General features: G+C 42.4%; 2 protein-coding genes across 2 annotated transcripts in view; one reads left to right on the top strand and one right to left on the bottom strand.

Moving 5' to 3' along the window:
• The window catches only part of LOC137377397 (arrestin-C-like), an 84,459-nt gene extending 65,064 nt beyond the window's left edge, over positions 1-19,395 (bottom strand). The window contains exon 1 of the mRNA XM_068046977.1: positions 19,370-19,395. The gene's annotated coding sequence lies outside the window, so the exon portion shown is untranslated. The remainder of the gene's footprint in view (positions 1-19,369) is intronic.
• LOC137377530 (phosphatidylinositol 3,4,5-trisphosphate 5-phosphatase 2-like) overlaps positions 11,408-19,536 on the top strand; it is a 178,513-nt gene continuing 170,384 nt past the window's right edge. The window contains exon 1 of the mRNA XM_068047218.1: positions 11,408-11,588. The gene's annotated coding sequence lies outside the window, so the exon portion shown is untranslated. The remainder of the gene's footprint in view (positions 11,589-19,536) is intronic.

Genomic DNA, 19,536 nt, shown 5'->3' with positions numbered 1-19,536 from the left:
CTACATCCTGATCTCCTGAACCAAGGTCATCTTTGATTAGCAATGCTACCACTCCACCTTTACTTAGCTTCCTATTCTTCTTGAATGTCATATACCCCTCAATATTCAGGACCATTTCCTTGTCATCATGCAGCACGTCTCCGTAATGGCTATCAGATCATATTTATTTACTTCAATGTGCACTATCAATTCGTCTACTTTGTTATGAATGGTGCATGCATTCAGATACAGAGCCTTTAGTTTTGTCTTTTTGTTATCTTCGTAACATCTAGTCTTGACTTTACAACAATCAATGATATTTTCATGGCACCATTACTAAGACTAGCTTTCCATTCCAATGTTCTTCTTTTAATTAATTAATTATTTTTCATAGATTAATTGAATTTAAATTCCATTAGCTGCCCTGATGGGATTTGAACCCATGTCCCTAGGGTATTGTCCTAGGCCTCTGGATTGAAAATGATCCTGAGAGCTTTGGGTGGGTGTCACATGGTGAAAATCATGTCAGATCAGCTCCCAACAGCTCCAGTTCAACTAAGTGACCGTGGCAATTTCATTTGATCCCTACCACCTCTTCCAACCTGGTTTCTGCTGGCTGGTTAGGGCTAGAATCACCCACATTATTTATTTTGGCATTTGTTAATGTGATTAAACTGCAAGACTTCTCATTAGGGGATATTTTTGCCAGTGGTTCTGTAGTCACTGTGGACTTGCGGTTACTGTGGACTTGCGGTTATTGGGATGGAGGTTCATCATTATGGAATAAATAAATTGGTTCAGATGATGTTTTTGACAGGAAGTGAGGATGTGGCTGAGTGGCGGAGTATGGGTCATTCAGAAGAAGCGATTGTCAATGAGTTTCTGTTGTAAAGCTCTGGCTTTGGGCTGAAGTTGGAGGGAGTCAAGGGATATGGGGAGCAGGATGGAAAGTGGAGTTGAATCCTAAGATCAGCCATGATCATATTGAATGGCAGAGCAGGCTCGATGGGCCATATGGTCTACTTCTGCACCTATTTCTTGTGTTCTTGTGAACTCGCTCTGCTGCTGCATCCTCTGGTTCATCATCTTCCTCCTTTTCCTGTGGTAGATGGTGTTAATCATTTGTTGCCAGCAGTAGCTCCTCCCATTGCAAGGCAAAGTTATGCAGGAGGCAGCACACCACCACCTCCCACAGTCTCTCAGCACCATGCTATAAGAACCCCCGCCAGACCAGTTCAGGCAGCAGAATCATTGTTCGAGGACACCTGTGGAACACCTGATGACTGCTTGGTTGGGACGTGACTGCTGTTGTACATTTGCATGCTAACATAATGTTTAAAATGGCAAGAAATTCCAAACAGGGACAAACTCTCCCAGTAAACTATCTTCAACTTTCCAGATAGATACCAGTGACCTCCGTGCAGGTGAGTGTCCCTTTAAATATTGCAGGAAATGTCTGTTATGATTTGTACCTCCCAGTAACACTGATCCAGTCAAGCAGTGAGTCTTAGGCGTGCTAAAGGCCACAAAAAGGGCATTGGGGCTCTATAGCCATCATAACCGATTTGTGTACTTTAAAGAGTCTCTCAGTATGAAGAAGATACATGGAATCCTTTCCTTTATTAACCGAGGTAGAGAATATAAGAGCAGAGAGGTTATGCTGGAACTGTATAAATCATTGGTTAGGCCACAACCTGAGTACACAGAAAGGATGTAATTGCACTAGAGAGGGTACATAGGAGATTTACAAGGATGTTGCCAGGACTGGAAAAATGCCTGTATGAGCAAAAATTGGATAGGCTGGGGCTATTCTCTTTGGAACAGAGAAGGCTGATTGAAATGTATAAAATTGTGAGGGGCCTGGATAGAGTGGACGGGAAGAGCCTATTTACCTTAGCAGAGAGGTCAGTGACGAGGGGGCATAGATTTAAAGTGATTAATAGAAAGATTAGAGGGGAGATGAGGAAAAATTTTTCACCCAGAGGGTGGTAGGGATCTGGAACTCACTGCCTGAAAGGGTAGTAGAGGCAGAAACCCTCAACTCATTGAAAAGGAGTCTGGATATGCACCTTAATATAACCTGGATATAACCTGCAGGGCTACGGACCAAATGCTGGAAGGTGGGATTAGGTTGGGTGGCTTGTTTTTCAGCTGGCACAGACATGCTGGGCCAAGTGACCTCTTGCTGTGCCGTAAACTTTCTATGATTCTATTCTATTTCATGTTGGTGTTTTGGCTATCCACATGTAGGCCCTGATCAAAATGGTGGCAGGTAGATTGACAGTGTGAAAGGGACAATAAGTTCTATATCACCGTTTACTTTGTGCTACCTCCCCTTTCCCACCTATAAACAGAGCTGAAAATCGGCCTCCGGGGTTCTTATTGCTTAACGTTGCTCTGTGGAGACGGCTAGCTCTATCGGGGATATGTTGCCTGATGACGATGTTGGTAAGATACTTCGCATTGTGGAAGTGACCTCTACAGACCAACGTATTCTTGTTTCAATTCATATTCTGCTTTGAGTTGATCCTAGACAGGCAATGGTATAGATACTTCATCTGGTCTTAGAAAATAAGAGAAAAATTAGCCAGGGTTCCTGCTCCTGATCACTATTGAATCAAAGGCAAGAATGGATGAAAATTGCATGGGGGAGACCTTTTAAAAACTGTTTGGAATGTTTGATCGTTCCAATACTTCTTATTTAATATTCAGATATAAATTAGCCTTGATTAAGCATTGGATTATAGATATTTTCATCAAGATGACCATGGTGGGTAAATCATTTTATCCATTTGTTCAGATTGATGCATTTCTTCTATCTAAGCCTCTTGTACCACATGTTTTCATGTCGCCAAAATTAGTCGATTTGAGCCTTGAAAGAGATAGATGGTGCTTTTCCTATCTCTAATTAACAATGATATTTCTTAATCCTCTTCATACATCTGTATAACCTCTTCCGTTTGCATCCTGAGTCAATGCTTGACAGTTCCGTAATTGTTCAAGTCATTTATAGTGAGATTGGTGAGTTAATGAATTGTTAAGAGAATCTTCCTCTGTTTGGCACAATAAAGCACCATATGTCAAATAACGTGGATGGCACAAAAGCAATTTAGCAGACAAAGGAATTTCATACAGTTATACTTAATGCTAACTTTCTCATATCACACAATGTCATTTCAAGGCCAAAAAGAATAAATTATCACCCTTTCATTCAATCTGCAGAATAAATAATATTTGGTTCATTCCTCTACACTTCAGAAGGATAAAGGATAGGATTCAAATTTTTTTTTGTTATTTTTTGGAGCATTTTTGGGTGTTTTCTCTTTTATAGTCATTTTCTTATCAAATTTACTTCATCTGCCTAATCTGACCCCTGCAGCCAAGTGCACATCCAACAGTGGCTCCTCTTACTGAGCACCACATGGGCTCCAAGTATGATTCTCTCTTGATCTTTCCTCACTCTGTCAGGAGCTGCCTGAAGAACTCCTTCATTTGTAACGGCCCAGATAAAAATTGCTTTTTTAAATATCCGTGAGTTTTGAATTTTGTTCAACAACTTTATATTTGTTCATTTAAAAAAAAAACTTCCTGTTTGGTTTGTTTCACATCCTACACCATTTCCCTGTTAAGAGGGGCAGAGTTGCTGAGTGCTCCTCAGGATTTGACCATGTCACTATTTGGAGGTGGTTGAGAGCAGCTCACCCACTGATTTTCATCCCCAGCACCTAAACTTTTGCATTTGACTGAGACAACTTGGTTGCATTTGGGTCACATAATCCAAAAAGAAAAGAAAGACTTCCATTTAAGTAACACCTTTCATGACCCCAGGGTATCACAAAGCACTCTACAGCCGATGAAGTATTTTTTTGTTTGTTTGGGGGAATGTGTGCATCGCTGGCTGTTTTTCATCCATCTATAATTGCCCTTCAGAAGTACTCTTGAGATGTAGTCACTATTGTAATGTAGGAAACTCAGCAGCCAATTTGCGCATAGCAAGGTCCCACAAACTGAGCAGATAATCTGTTTTTCAGTGTTGATTGAGGGATAAATATTGGCCAGGACACCAGGGGAGAATGAACTGTTTGTTTTCATAATAATCTTTTATGTCCTCCTGAGAGGGCAGTCAGGGCCTAGTTTAATATCTCATCTGAAAGATGACACCCCTGACAGTGCAGCACACCCTCAGTACTGTACTGGAGTGTTAGCCTAGATTATATGTTGAGCGGGACTTGAACTTCTCAAACTTCTGACACAAAAGCAAGAGTGCTATCACTGAGCCACAGCTAACACAAATACAGACCAACATTTGGGGTTTAATTGTCAATGTCAGAAAATGTTTGCATGTCTTCAAACACCAAACACTTGCACATCAATTATAGCACAACCAGCTGTCAAGAAAAGCACCTTGTATTCTGCTACAACAAGGGGTCTGTTTTGGTTTATTGCACCAATGCAACATTGTTATTTACCAAAGCAGCCCTGTGTTATGTACTGTAGACTCACACACACTAGGGGTTTGAAACCTAGGAGTCTTATATTCAATAGGAGATTTTCATCCCATCGGTCTGGGACTAGCTCTGATCCTGGAAATGAAAAGCAAGCATGAAAACTCACTGAGCCAGACAGTGCCCGATTGAAAAGCTATGTTATCATTATCCAGCTGGATGATTAAGAGTAATTATTAACAGCTATTTTTGCTACATGGAATATATGCCATGGCTGCTACTGTGCTATAAACATCCTGAGTTGTTATTTACAATTTGATGATTATGTCGTATTTCTAACAACCCATTGCAGACCATGACACATTCTGGCCTGTCTTTGGTGGGAAATATTTATGTTGGTTCAAAAATCAAAAATCAGCCCTCCCCACCGCCCCCAGAATAAAAACAGACATTTCAACTCCGACGCCTCATTTAAATGCCACTCTTTCTGGAGAGTGTTAAGCTGTGGGACCATGTCCACTCGGGGTTTCCATGGGAATCCCTGCTACTAGAAAGGCTTTGGGGGTGGGGGTGGATTGCAACAGGGTGAGGGGGGGCCTTCAGCCTTCCTTGAGGCAGCCAGAGGAGCACTTCTGCTCATCCTGGCCTCACAAGAAAACAAAGTGAGTCTTACTTTCTCCAATCTCTTCTGGCTTTGGTCTGGTTTCCAGATGTTGTAACGTGTGAGTGTGTTGACTTTGGGTGAAAACAAGGTTGGGATATGATGCCCTCAGTGCTAAATAGCCTCCTGACTTTCACTACCTATGTTTATGTGGAAAGTGGCCATTTGAGCAAGGTAACAGAGGGCTGCTCGAATTCACGGAACCAAACTTGAACTTCAGTTGGCATCTTCAAGGGAGGGGAGTTGAAGAATAAGAGAATTGACAAATTCATTCATCTCTCCTTAAAAATTGGGTTCAATTCCATATTTCCAATTAATTATTATGAAAGGTATTTAAGCAAACTCTGACTAATCCTAGGTTTTCTCTGTGGATATGCTGTGTTACTCAGGCTTGGACACATGTTGACCAGTTAATCAGGTATGGAAACAAATCTAATGATTCTTTAAATAGTTGGCTTAAGTACGTATGTATAGGAAATGAGTTTAAGTAATTCCTTTACATAAATCCTCTTGGCTGCTGTATAAATAAATCAACAGCGCCTTCCAAACCTGTGACCTCTACCACCTAGAAGAACAAAGGCAGCAGACGCATGGCAACACCACCATCTGCAAATTTCCATCCAAGGAACACCCCATGCTGACTTGGCAATATCTAGCCATTCCTTCATCATCACTGGGTCAAAATCCTGGCACTCCCTCCCAAATAGCACTGCTGGTGCCACAGCAGTACATCTGCGAGGCTGAGAGCTACCTGGGTAGCATGTTTCTAAAGGATGTCCCAGCTTAAGAGTGTGTAGGCAGAGAGGGAATGGATGACTGCCAGGCAGACAAGAAGGACCATGCAGGTAGTGAGAGCTGCTCTGAGTGCAACTTGCTCTCCAACCGGTATTAAATACTGGTGAGAGCAATGGTTCCTCTGGATTTACAGCCAGAGCCAAATCCACAGCACCTTGGGTGGATCAGCTGCACAAGGTTAGGGAAGGAGAAAGGTCAGAAAAGCTATAGTGACAGTTGAGTCACGAATTAGGAGAACGGATAGGCGTTTTTGTAGCCACAAACATGAATCCAGGATGATATGTTGCCTCCCTAGTGCCAGGGTCAAGAACGTCACTGAGCAGCTGCATAAAATTCTGAGGGGGGAGTGTGAAGTGAGCAGCCAGAGGTCATGGTCCATATTGGTACCAATGACGGAGGTGGAAAGAGGGATGAGGTCCTGCTGGCAGATTTTAGGGAGTCTAGGAAGATATTAATAAGCAGGATCTCAAAGGTAGTAATCTCCAGATTACTCCTGATGCCACAATGCAAGTGAATATCGAAATAGAAGGATGGTGCTGCTGAAAGTGTTGTTTGTCAGATGGTGGGCTTTAGATTCCTGTAGCATTGGGATTGGTTCTGTGGGAGGTGAGACTTGCACATGCTGGACTGGTTGTAACTCAACAGGACTGGGACCAATATTGTTGTGGGGAGATTTGCTGGTGCTATTGGGGAAGGTTTAAACTAGCTTGGGAACCTGAGTATGGATTCAAAAGGGGGAGCAGAAAGTTGAAAATGGAAGGCAGAGTATGGAAGGTCAAGGAAACAAAGGTTAGAAAATAAACAGAGGAGTTTTCAGTGATTAATGGTGTACCTCAATGCAAGGAGGCTCGCTGAGGGCACAGAAAGACACTGGAAAATAAGATATCATAGCTATTACTGAAACATGGCTTAAAGAAGAGCAAGAATGGTAGCTCAACATTCCTGATTACTGGTTTTCAGATGGGATAAAGAGGGGATAAAAAAATCTGAGTCACAATATTGGTTGAAGAAACAATCAGAGCTGTGAGGAGGAATGATATGGTAGAAGGATCATCAAATGTGACCATATGGGTTGAACTGAGGAACACAAAAGGGACAATCACACTACTGTGAGTATAATGTAGCCCCCTATTGGATCAGAGGGAGATAGAAGAGCAAATATGTAAGTAAATTGCTGAGCAGTGCAGAAATAAGAGGGGCAGTAATAGTAGGAAATTTCAACTACCCTAATATTAGTGGGATAAAATCAGTCCAAGAGGTATTGAGAGCATAGAATTCTTAAAATGCATTGAGCAGGACTATTTTAGCCAGTAATTAGCAGCCCAACAAGAGAAGGGACAGTTCTGAACTTAGTTTTAGGGAATGAAGCTGGACAGGTAGAAGGCACAGTGGCACAGTGGTTAGCACCGCAGCCTCACAGCTCCAGCGACTCGGGTTCAATTCTAGGTACTGCCTGTGTGGAGCTTGCAAGTTCTCCCTGTGTCTACGTGGGTTTTCGCCAGGTACTCTGGTTTCCTCCCACCACCAAAAGACTTGCAGGTTGATAGGTAAATTGGCCATTGTAATTTGCCCCTAGTATAGGTAGGTGGTAGGAGAATATAGGGACAGATGGGGGTGTGGTAGTATAAATGGATGGTTGATGGTCAGCACAGACTCGGTGGGCCAAAGGGCCTGTTTCAGTGCTGTATCTCTAAATAAAATATCAATAAATAAAAAGGAGTGTCAGTGGGAGACTGTTTTTGTGGTAGTGATCATAATTCAGTTAAATTTAGAATAGTTATGAAAAAGGATAAAGATAGACCAGGAGTAAAAGTTTGAAATTTGGGAAAGAGCAATTTTATGAAGCTGAGTTGTGATTTAGCAAAAGTGGACTGGAAGCAGCGAGTGCATGGGAACTCAGTATCAGAGCAGTGGGAGGCATTCAAGGAGGAGATGGTGAGGGTTCAGAATAAATATGTTTCCATGAAGAAAAAGGGTGGGACTCCCAAATCTATACCACCCTGGATGTCAAGGAGCATACAGAATAGGATAAGCCAAAAACGGGAAGTTAATATCGAATACCGCGAGCTCAATACGGCAGAAAGCCCAGAGGAGTATTGGAAGTGCAGGGCTGAAATTAAAAAGGAAATTGGGAAAGCAAAGAGATGACATTAAAAAATTGGCAAGTAAAATCAAGGCTAACCCAATGATGTTTAATAAAATACATAAAAAGCAAGGAAAGAGTAACCTAGAAAAAAGCAGGGCATATAAGAGATCAAAAAAGTAACTTGTGTGTGGGGTCGGAAGACATGAGCATGGTTCTTAATAAATACTTTGCACTGTCTTCACAAAAGTGGGACATGATGCAGACGTTGTAGTTATGGAGAAGGAGTATGAAATGTTAGATGAGACAAACATAGTGAGAGAGGAAATATTCCACTGTTTAGCATCTTGGAAAGTAGATAAATCACCAGGCCCGGATGAAATGTATCCCTGGCTGCTAAGAGAAGGAAGGGAAGAAATAGCAAAGGCTTTGAACATAATTTTTCAATTCTCTCTGGCTACAGGCATGTGCCAGAGGACTGGAGGACTGCTAATACTTACCATTGTTTAAAAAGGGAGAAAGGGATAGACCAAGTAATTACAGGTGAGTCAGCCGAACCTCGGTGGTGGGCAAATTGTTGGGAGATATTTCTGAGGGACAGTATTAATCATTATTTAGAAAGGCATGGATTAATTGGAGCAGGTCATGGCGGACTATATACATACAAACATACGAATTAGGAGCAGAAGTAGGCCATTTGGCCCCTCTAGCCTGCTTCACTATTCAATAAGATCATGGCTGATCTGTTTGAGTCTCGAATTCCACATTCCCATCTATCCCCGATAACCTTTGATTCCCTTGCCTAACAAGAATCTATCTACCTCCACCTCAGAAATATTCAATGACCCCGCCTCCACCACCTTCTGAGGCAGAGAGTTCCAAAGTTGCACAACCCTTGGAGAGAAAAAAATTTCTCTTCATCTCTGTCCAACTTAACTTATCTCTGGACCAACTTAGCTTAATTTTTTTGACGTAGTAACAAGAAGGGTCGATGAGGCTAGTATGTTTGATGTAGTCTACATGGATTTCAGCAAGGCTTTTGATGAGGTCCCACATGGCAGACTGGTCAGAAAAGTAAAAGCCCATTGGATCCAAGGGAAAATGGCAAGTTAGATCCAAAATTGGCTCAGTGGCAGAAAACAAAGGGTAATGGTGAACAGGTGTCTTTGTGCTTAGAAGGCTGTTTCCAGTGGGTTTCCACCAGGCTTAATATTAGGTCCCTTCATTTTCGTGGCATATGCCAATGATACCGAATTAAAAGTAGAGAGCATGATTAAGGAGTTTGAAGTTGATACCATAATTGGCCGTGTGGTTGATATTGAAGAAGAAAGTTGTAGACTGCAGGAAGTTGTCAATGGACTGGTCAGGTGAACAGAAAAGTGGCAAATGGAATTCAAACCAAAGACATGTGAGGTGATGCATTTAGGGAGGGCAAAGAAGGCAAGGGAATATCTAATAAATGGTAGGATATTGAGAATTGTACAGGGACAGTGGGACCTTGGATTGCATGTCCACAGATGCATAAAGGTAGCAGGGCAGGTAGATAAGGTGGTTAAGAAGGCATATGGATACTTTCATTTATTAGCTGAGAAATAGAATATAAGAATCAGGGAGGTTATGTTGCAACTGTATAAAACACTAGTTGGGCCACAGCTAGAGTACTGTTCTGGTCACTGCATTGCAGGAAGGATGTGATCACACTAGAGAGGTTACAGGGGAGATTTATGAGGATGTTGCCAGGAGTGGAGAATTTTAGCTATGAGGAAAGATTGGATAGGCTGGGTTTTTATTTTGGAACAGAAGAGGCAGAGGGGAGATTCCACTGAGGTGTGTAGTACTACTAAATGCCAGATACCTTAACTGGTACATCTTGCATACAATCCAGTTCTGTATTCTCAGCTTTAAAAATGCTGAGCAATAAAAATTAAATATGCAAATAAATGAATATATATATAAATAATGGTCACTCAGTGATGACTTCTTTTAAAAATGTGATCCCCAAAGTACTGGTAAGAAGCTAAGAATACCATGTTATAAAAACAGAACATGACCTATTCAGTGGCCCTGATATAAAAACAAAATACTTCGGATGCTGGAAATCTGAAATAAAAACAAGAAATGCTGGAACCACTCAGCAGGTCTGGCAGCATCTGTGGAAAGAGAAGCAGAGTTAACGTTTCGGGTCAGCGACCCTTCATCGGAACTGACAAATATTAGAAAAGTCACAGGTTATAAGCAAGTGAGGTGGGGGTGGGGCAAGAGATAACAAAGGAGGTCTAGATTGGACCAGGCCACATAGCTGACCAAAAGGCAAACAATATGTTAATGGTGTGTTGGAAGACAAAGCATTAGTACAGATTAGGTGTAAATACACTGAATATTGAACAGCAGCAAGTGCAAACCTGAAAAAAAACAGTGGGTAAGCAAACTGAACAAACTAAGATGAAATGAAATAAATGCAAAAAAAAGATTGTAAAAAATGTAAAAAAGTGGCCCTGATGTTTTGCACTACCTGAAACAGAAAGCTTTACTGTTATAAAATAGCATATTGTTTTGTTAGTAATAAGACCAAAGTCTTGCATCTGGTGTGTGCTTCCTGTTGGTCGCACTTCCTGTGTCATGATTTTGTTTTTCATACTTTTCTATTCCTTCGAACTGTAAAGTCTATTTATAGTACACACTGCTCTGCTTACCTTTCAGTCCTTCTAACACTAGGTGGAGATACTGCTTCTCCAAACTCCAGCTCACGTAGTTATTCCTCTAGGTGCTATTGTAGTTAGTGTTAGTTCAACATGATGCTTATTTTTTTAATTCTCAAGCACATTTGCCTCCAGTTAAGCATCTTCAAAAGATGATTATTATTTTCCATTGCCACGAGGCAAGTTTTTACAATTTATTGAAATTTGTGTAACTGGCCATTGCCTTAACAGGCATTGAACTTCACCACTACCTTGCCCACTTTCCCCTAAGGGCTTGTCTTGGGGGCTTGGGACTTAGGCTGCTGGTCAACCCTCTCCCTTCCCCGTCATTGGACTTGTCACTGTCTACTTGTTGAATGTAACCCAGCTCTTAACCCATTCTGCACCTCACTGCTCATTCCCTCCTCTGCTGGATCCTTTCCTGTGCCACTACACTCCAGGAATACTCCTTACTATTGTCTAATCTCAAGATCCCTCTCTTCTGTTATTAAACTTCAGGACCCCAATCCCAGGACCACACATATATCTAAAAATGTGTGTAATAAAAATCAGCATATATCTTATATAATAAAGATAATTTGGTGAAGCTAAGTACTGCAGGTTTAATATTCTTAATTAGAGATCAAATGACATGCAACTCAACATGGGAAAGACACAGGCTGCCTCGTGTCCCCTTTCAGAACACGCGTCTGCTTTTATTGGTTTTCTCACAGTGAGGAGGTGTTTGCTCACTGCCACTGAGGAGTCCCACCACCGGAGGGCCTGTGTGACATACAGGGCTGTCAGTGAACTGCACGAATTGCAGGCATGCAGGAGGACTCCTGAGTGAAACCACGGAACAGACAGAGAGACAAAGCTAGCTTCTCAGAAGCTGCAACTACTGTGGAGTTGTCCAGAGCTTAAATTCCAAGCAGCAGGTTAAAAGGGTAAGTGCATAGCTTCATCGAAAAGATTGGTGTTCTGTGAAACTCTCGTCATATATACTTACTTTTAGATAAGGGACATGAAAGAATGGAAAGTGCTATTTTTATCTAAACGAGGTTTAATGAAGAACACTTCACCAAGACTTTTAACATCTGACGGGTGTGAGATTCACTCTTGTGTTTCTATTTGATTGGATTCTTAGGAAAAAAAAATTCTCTGTTTTAAAAAGATAACATTGCAGAGAGAAATATCAGACATGTTGAATTCTCTAAGTAACTCAACCAAGATGCCACCCCCCACTCATTCCCCATGTTGGTCAATAACAACTGTTACTTCTGCGTCAGATATGTGACTGGAGGGTGAAGTACTGTGCTGCAGGTTACTTGTTACTGGGAGGCAAATGTCAGGTTTCTACACTTTCGTCTTTCATCATTTTCGCAAAGAACGGTTTGATCATCAGTGTTCAACCTCTGGTGCCCCACTCAAGAACCATTTGTTGAAGTGTAATATATGAGCATTTTTAGATCTTCTTTATTTCAGTTTGATCATAATGCTCGTTATTAAATTGGCATTAGTTTCACTTTTTTTGAGAAAACTGTAGCTTTGTAATTCAGATATTTTTAATTATGATTGGGTTTTTATTTGCTTGAATTGGGAGATGAGCACATTTTTGTTTAATGATAATGGCTTGTAGAAGTGATGTGATGATCAGTTTAAATGCGATTAATGCCACAGTGCGATTTGTTTGTGACTGGGGTAGATTTTAACGTTGTGTGGTAGTGCAAAATGGGCAATGGTGTGTCTTCATTGACTTCAATGGAAATAAAAATTGGTTTTACACTATCGCACAAAGTCAAGATCTACCTCATTGGGCATCACCAATGATTCTGCAGTATGAAAGTATGAAACTGAGCTGTGCAAGGGAGAAAGTCCCAGGTTCTACTGCCGGTCTATGCTGAGTTAGCTGATCTCAATCGGGGCAGAGACAGGAATACTATAGTTGGAAGTGAAAGTAAAAAAAAAATCTGCCAAGATTTTAAAGGTTAAATGGCCTCCTCCTGTGCTGTATTGGTCTATGACTGTAATCCGGGAGCCACCCTCCACTCCCCACCCCTCCAATACTGCCCATTAAGAATGCCCTTATATGGAAGATGACATGATGAATGGCCACTTGGATATGTGGACAATATACACACACAAATTCTAGCCAGCATTAGTAGAAACCTTTAGGAGAGGAGGGAATTGCAGAGAGAAAAGTGACAACAATTCTTAGATCATCTATTAAGAATCATATCATGAATGCAACGTCTTTTACCTAATAGCTGTTAGTACATTAATACACACTGCAAATGCAGGCTTTAAACCCCCTGAACACTCAGTACCAACAATCAGATATTTATACAAGTTGGAAATGGCAAACGTAACAGCAAAATTTCCAAATCAAAGAGATTTTGGCTTCTTGATCGCTATGCATCTCAAAGTCTGAAGTGGCTAGCATGCATTCCACAACCAAGCTGTCTAGACTGTGAGTATGTTCTATAGGGACATTTAAGCGACTCTTGGATAGGTACATGGATGATAGGAGAATAAAGGGTATGTAGGTAGTTTGATCTTAGAGTAGGTTAAAGGGTCGGCACAACATCATGGGCCGAAGGGCCTGTACTGTGCTGTACTGTTCTATGTTCTATGTTCAAGCAGTTATGAAGAATTCAAGGTGCCACTTGGTTTATGTCATGAACTGACTCGTTGGCATTCTGCACTCCTGGGTCCGTAGTACTCTGCCCATTAAAAAGAACGGTTTGGAAGCTCAGGACGGGCCAGCACTAAATGGGAAAACCCAACCTATTCAGTGTTTGGGATCTACTCACGACAGCTTGTTTTAACCAATGTGGCAACAATCTTAGCACTCAGGACCTTTTCAGGTGTATTTTTACTTGCTGATACAATGCTCAGAAAAGCACACGAGAAAATGGAAAATGATGAGAGGTAAACTATTAGGGGAAGGAAGCACTATCGACTCCTAGGTGGATGAAGTGGTGAGCGGGCAGGGCAGACAGGCGGAGTTCTGAGCATGGTGAGGGGCTGAGGGCTTTCACCCCCACAGGGCCAGAGGAACATCCAGGCTTTGAAGTCTGCTGTTGAAAGCAAAGTCTATTTTCCACTTATAGCTGTGTCTTAAGATACATAAATAGTTATTAATGTTTCAAATGAATTTAATCTACAGCAAAGAGCCTAGCCCTGATCCCAGCTCAGCCTTGCCTTAGGCACCGGACATAACCTTGGCAATAAGCAGAAATCAAATCACTGAAACTGTAATTATTTGCCATGCAGACTCTGCTTCAGCAGTCTGTTTCTCTTTCATGTCATTTACAATGATTCTTTTATATAAATTTACTTTATTGGCCTGCTCACTTGGGATTGCTAAAATGGCCTTTTTTCAATCAAAATCCCAGTGCCTGCATTATCGTATCATGCTTTTAGCCTAGGACTATAAATCTTACATTTATTTTTAGGTCATGTTTCAAACAACTGCAAAATAATGACTGGAAAATACTAGGGGCAAGCTCACCAGAAAATTCCCAAACAAAAACAAGAAATGCTGGAATCACTCAGCAGGTCTGGCAGCATCTGTGGAAAGAGAAGCAGAGTTAACGTTTCGGGTCAGTGACCCTTCTTCGGAACTGACAAATATTAGAAAAGTCACAGATTATAAGCAAGTGAGGTGGGGGTGGGGCAAGAGATAACAAAGGAGAAGGTGCAGATTGGACCAGGCCACATAGCTGACCAAAAGGTCACGGAGCAAAGGCAAACAATATGTTAATGGTGGGTTGAAAGACAAAGCATTAGTACAGATTAGGTGTAAATACACTGAATATTGAACAGCAGCAAGTGCAAACCTGAAAAAAACAGTGGGTAAGCAAACTGAACAAACTAAGATGAAATGAAATGAATGCAAAAAAAGATTGTAAAAAATGTAAAAAAGAATGTAAAAAAAAAAGGAAGAAAAAATAACTAAAAATGAAAGTAAAATGGGAGGCTGTAATGCTCTGAAATTATTGAACTCAATGTTCAGTCCGGCAGGCTGTAGTGTGCCTAATCGGTAGATGAGATGCTGTTCCTTGAGCTTGCGTTGATGTTCACTGGAACACTGCAGCAATCCCAGGACAGAGATGTGAGCATGAGAGCAGGGGGGAGTGTTGAAATGGCAAGCAACCGGAAGCTCAGGGTCCTGCTTGCGGACCGAGTGGAGATGTTCCGCAAAGCGGTTACCCAGTCTGCACTTGGTCTCCCCAATGTAGAGGAGACCACACTGTGAGCAGCGAATACAGTATACTACATTGAAAGAAGTACAAGTAAATCGCTGCTTCACCTGAAAGGAGTGTTTGGGGCCTGGGATAGTGAGGAGAGAGGAGGTAAGTGGGCAGGTATTACACCTCCTGCGATTGCAGGGGAAGGTGCCCTGGGACGGGGACGAGGTGGTGGGGGTAATGGAGGAGTGGACCAGGGTATCGCGGAGGGAACGATCCCTTCGGAATGCTGACAGGGGAAGGGAGGGGAAGATGCGACTGGTAGTGGCATCACGCTGGAGGTGGCGAAAATGGCGGAGGATGATCCTTTGGATATGGAGGCTGGTGGGATGAAAAGTGAGGACAAGGGGAACCCTGACACGGTTCTGGGAGGGAGGGGAAGGGGTGAGGGTAGAGGTGCGGGGAATGGGTCGGACATGGTTGAGGGCCCTGTCAACCACAGTGGGGGGAAATCCTCGGTTGAGGAAAAAGGAGGTCATATCAGAAGCACCGTCATGGAAGGTAGCATCATCAGAGCAGATGCATCGGAGACGGAGAAACTGGGAGAATGGAATGGAGTCCTTACAGGAGGCAGGGTGTGAAGAAGTAAATTCCCAAATTCCCTCAAAGTCTTAGGCATCATTGAAGGAGACAGCTTGCTTAAACAGGTTGCATTTAAATGGATTGGATAGGAGACTACCTTGAGTCTATCTCCCCAAGAATGAAGCTGATCTGACAATGGGCAAAAATTCCTTAATTTTTGCCCCTTCAAAAATGCTGACTTATGCTGGATTGTCATTACATGGGTGCTGGGCAGCCTTTGATATATTGCCAGTTCTTCATGTATGAGTCTAGACTGTGAGTATGGGCAAGTTATTTAACTGCAGGAAACACCACAACCAAACCTAATCCTATCATCCCTGACAACCACACCTTTGTATAATAGGTAATAAGTCTACAGCTAGAGTATTGTGTCCAGTTCTGGTCACCACACTTTAGGAAGGAGGTGAGAGTCCTTGAGAGGGTGTAGAGGAGATTTACCAGAATGGTTCCAGGGATAAGGGATCAGGTGGAAAAGCTGGGGCTATTATCCTGGAAGAAGAGAAGATTGAGGGGCAATTTGATAAAGATGTGCAGGATTATGTAAGCATGGGCACACTATGAGATTTCCCTGGCAAATAAGATAAAGGAGAATCCTATAAGATTCTATAAGTATATTAAGAGTAAAAGGGTAGCTAGGGAGAGAGTAGGTCCCCTTAATGATCGGTGTGGTCATCTATGTGTGGAGCCACAGGAAATGGGCGAGATCTTAAATGAATACTTCTCGTCTGTATTTACTGTGGAGAAGGTCATGGAAGCTAATGAGTTCAAGGGAGGGAACACCGATATCCTGGAGCATATCAACATTACAAAGGAGGAGATGTTGGAGGTTTTGAAGCGCATTAAGGTGGTTAAATCCCCAGGGCCTGACCAGGTGTATCCTATGGGAAGCAAGGGAGGAGATTGCTGGGGCCTTGGCTGAGATTTTTGTATCATCGTTAGCCACTGGTAAGGTACCGGAAGATTGAAGGATAGCTAATGTTGTACCTTTATTTAAGAAGGTCAGCAGGGATAAACCAGGGAACTACAAGCCAGTGAGCCTTACATCAGTGGTGGGAAAGTTATTGGAAGGGATTCTGAGAGACAGGATTTATATGCATTTGGAAAGGCACGGTCTGATTAGGGATAGTCAGCATGGCTTTGTGCGTGGGAAATCATGTCTCACGAATTTGATTGAGTTTTTTGAGGAGGTAACCAAGAGGATCGACAAGGGCAGGGCAATGGACGTTCTCTACATGGACTTTAGCAAGGCCTTTGACAGGGTCCTGCAAGGTAGGCTGGTCCAGAAGCTTCGAACACATGGGATCCAGGGTGAGCTAGCAAATTGGCTACAAAATTGGCTTGGTAATAGGAGGCAGAGGGTGGTAGTGGAGGATTGTTTTTCCGATTGGAGGCCGGTGACCAGTGGTGTGCCGCAGGGATCGGTGCTGGGCCCTCTGTTGTTTGTTATATATATTAATGACTTGGATGTGAATGTAGGGGGCAGGATTAGTAAGTTTGCCGACGACACCAAAATTGGTGGTATAGTGGACAGTGAAGAAGGTTGTCTAAGGTTACAACAGGATATAGATCAACTGGGAAAGTGGGCAAGGGATTGGCAAATGGAATTTAACGCAGACAAGTGCGAAGTGATGCATTTTGGGAAGTTAAACCAGGGCAGGACATATACAGTGAATGGCAGGGCCCTGGGGAGTGTTGTTGAGCAGAGACACCTTGGGGTGCAAGTACATAGTTCCCTGAAAGTGGCAATGCAGGTAGACAGGGTGGTGAAGAACGCATATGGCATGCTTGCCTTCATCGGCCGAGGCATTGAGTACAAGAGTTGGGACGTCATATTACAGTTGTACAAAACGTTGGTTAGGCCGCATTTGGAGTACTGTGTGCAGTTCTGGTCGCCGCACAACAGGAAAGATGTGATTAAACTAGAGAGGGTGCAGAAAAGTTTCACAAGGATGTTGCCTAGTTTGGAGGGCTTGAGTTATAAAGAGGGATTGGATAGGATGGGTCTGTTTTCCTGTTTTCCCTGGAGCGAAGGAGGCTGAGAGGAGACATGATAGCGGTATATAAAATTATGAGAGGCATAGATAGGGTAGATAGCCAGAGTCTGTTTCCCATGGTAGGGGTGACTAAAACTAGAGGGCATAGATTTAAGGTGAGAGGGAAGAGGTTTAAAGGTGATCAAAGGGGTACATTTTTCACACGAAGAATAGTGGGTATCTGGAATGAGATGCCAGAGGCAGGAACAGTAGCAACATTTAAGAGGCATCTGGACAGGTACTTGAATGGGATATGGAATTAATGCAGGCAGGTGGGATTAGTATAGATAGGCATAATGGTTGGCATGGACACGGTGGGCCGAAGGGCCTGGTTCTATGCTGTATGTCTCTATGACTGTAATACAGACTGTTTGTGAACACACATAATAAATAGACCTTTAAAAACAGCAACAACGCAGCATTAAAATCCAAAATGTGCTCTCCTTTTGATAAGGTAGACAAAGATAAGCTGTTCCTATTAGCTTACTGGTACAAGGACCAGATTTGAAGTTTTGGACAAGAGCTGCAGGGGGGGATGTGAGGAAGAAAATTTTACACAGCCAGTGGTCATGACTTGGAACTCACTGCCTACGAGGGTAGATGTGGAGACGATAAATGATTTCAGAAGGAAATCGGATAGCCACTTGAGGGAAAAGAAACTTGCAGAGCTACGGGGACAGAGCAGGGGAATGGGACTGACTGGATTTGTCTACAGAGAGCCAGCATGGACTCAATGAGCTGAATGGCCTCCTTCTGTGCCAAATGATTCAATGACTCTAATGATCTATGACTAAGAAAGCAATGAGTGGGAACCCTCCCTACCCCAGCAGTGACAAGGCCAATTATGGCAGTCCTACAAATGAGCATGCTGCGATCAGCTAACTCAATGTAGCCCAAGGATTGTTCTGAGCATATGTGTTCTGTTGGTTGCTCATTTATCATTGCAATTACCAAGTGAATACTTAGTAGTGCACATCTTGGATTTTAGCGCTGCATTGTTGCTGCCTGTCTATTGACTCTTTGTGTTCACAAACAATCTGTATTACAGCGGACTTATACCTATGTAAAACAGGTTGCCATATTTAAATAAGAACTGGATGAATTTGTGGTTTGGCATCAGATTCAATGTTATGATGATCAATACAAATTGGGCTGATTGAATCAAGCAACTATGAAACATCGCTCCAGGGCTCTTAAGACGAATGAGTTCTCATGTCAATAAAGGTAGTAATCAAGGATGAATCAAATGGGATGTGAGGTCCAAAGGATGTTTGCAAGTTTTGCTGGATTTTCGTTTGGAGCAGCAGGCTGACACTTGCAGAAACTTGCCTCTGGAAATTAACGGTTGGGGTGAAGTGAATTGTATATGCTCTGCTGGAGCTAGATGGGATGTAAATACTTTTCTTGTTCCATGATTTCTCATGTTATGCTTCTGTGCATTAATGGAGATAGGGGAAGAAATATGGCACAATTCCCAACTTAATAGAGTCATGTTTCTTTGGATTTCTTTGGCAGTTCGTGTTCTACGTCTCTTGCCCCATCATCTACTAGAAACAGTCTGCTTCTCTTTACCCAGTCTGAGCCGTTCAGAACTTTAAACAAATAAATAAAGGAGGTGAACAAGTGCTGTAACAGATCGGGGAGATAGTGGTGTAGTGGAAATGTCACTATGCTAGTAACCTTGAACCATGGGGTCAAGCTCCATCAAAGGAGCTGCTGGAATTTAAATGCAATTTATCAATTAAAAATCTGGAATTGAAATCTTATTTCAGTAATGGTGCCATGAAAGTAATATTGATTGTTGTAAAAACACATCTGGTTCACTAATGCCCTTTAGGGAAGAAAATCTGCTGTCCTTACCTGGTCAGGTTACATGCGACTCCAGACCCATAGCAACATGGTTGACTTTTAATTGCCCTCTGAAATGGCCCAGCAAGTCAGTCAGTTGTCAACTGCAATTAGGGGGTGGACAACAAATGCTGGCCTGCTCGTGATGCCCACATCCCAGGAAAGAATAAAAAAAGGTA

Source organism: Heterodontus francisci, chromosome 15 (genome assembly GCF_036365525.1).
Source record: "Heterodontus francisci isolate sHetFra1 chromosome 15, sHetFra1.hap1, whole genome shotgun sequence".
NCBI classification, from domain to species: domain Eukaryota; kingdom Metazoa; phylum Chordata; class Chondrichthyes; order Heterodontiformes; family Heterodontidae; genus Heterodontus; species Heterodontus francisci.
The sequence above is the reverse complement of the archived record's forward strand: the minus strand, read 5'-3'. Positions and strand labels throughout refer to the sequence as shown.